Below are 666 nucleotides of genomic sequence, written 5' to 3' on the forward strand. Positions count from 1 at the left end.
CTAGAGGGGGGGGGGGGTATTTAGACACTAAGTACCAAAGTTGCAGTTTTTAACCCTTTTTAAAGTTTGAGTGGAGTTTAGGCACAAGTTTATCATTCACAACATATAGCAAGCAAGCATGCAAAGAGTATATGAGCAGCGGAAAGTAAAGCCTGCAATTTGCAAGAATGTAAAGGGAAGGGATTGGAGGTTTCAAACGCAATTGGAGACACGGATGTTTTTGGTGTGGTTCCGATAGGTGGTGCTATCGTACATCCACGTTGATGGAGACTTCAACCCACAAAGGGTAACGGTTGCGCGAGTCCACGGAGGGATCCACCCACAAAGGGTCCACGAAGAAGCAACCTTGTCTATCCCACCATGGCCGTCGCCCACGAAGGACTTGCCTCACTAGCAGTAGATCTTCACGAAGTAGGCGATCTCCTTGCCCTTACAAACTCCATGGTTCAACTCCACAATCTTGTTGGAGGCTCCCAAGTGACACCTAGCCAATCTAGGAGACACCACTCTCCAAGAAGTAACAAATGGTGCGTTGATGATGAACTCCTTGCTCTTGTGCTTCAAATGATAGTCTCCCCAACACTCAACTCTCTCTCATAGGATTTGGATCTGGTGGAAAGAGGGTTTGAGTGGAAAGCAACTTGGGGAAGGCTAGAGATCAAGATT

This window comes from Triticum dicoccoides, chromosome 7B (genome assembly GCF_002162155.2).
Source record: "Triticum dicoccoides isolate Atlit2015 ecotype Zavitan chromosome 7B, WEW_v2.0, whole genome shotgun sequence".
NCBI lineage: Eukaryota > Viridiplantae > Streptophyta > Magnoliopsida > Poales > Poaceae > Triticum > Triticum dicoccoides.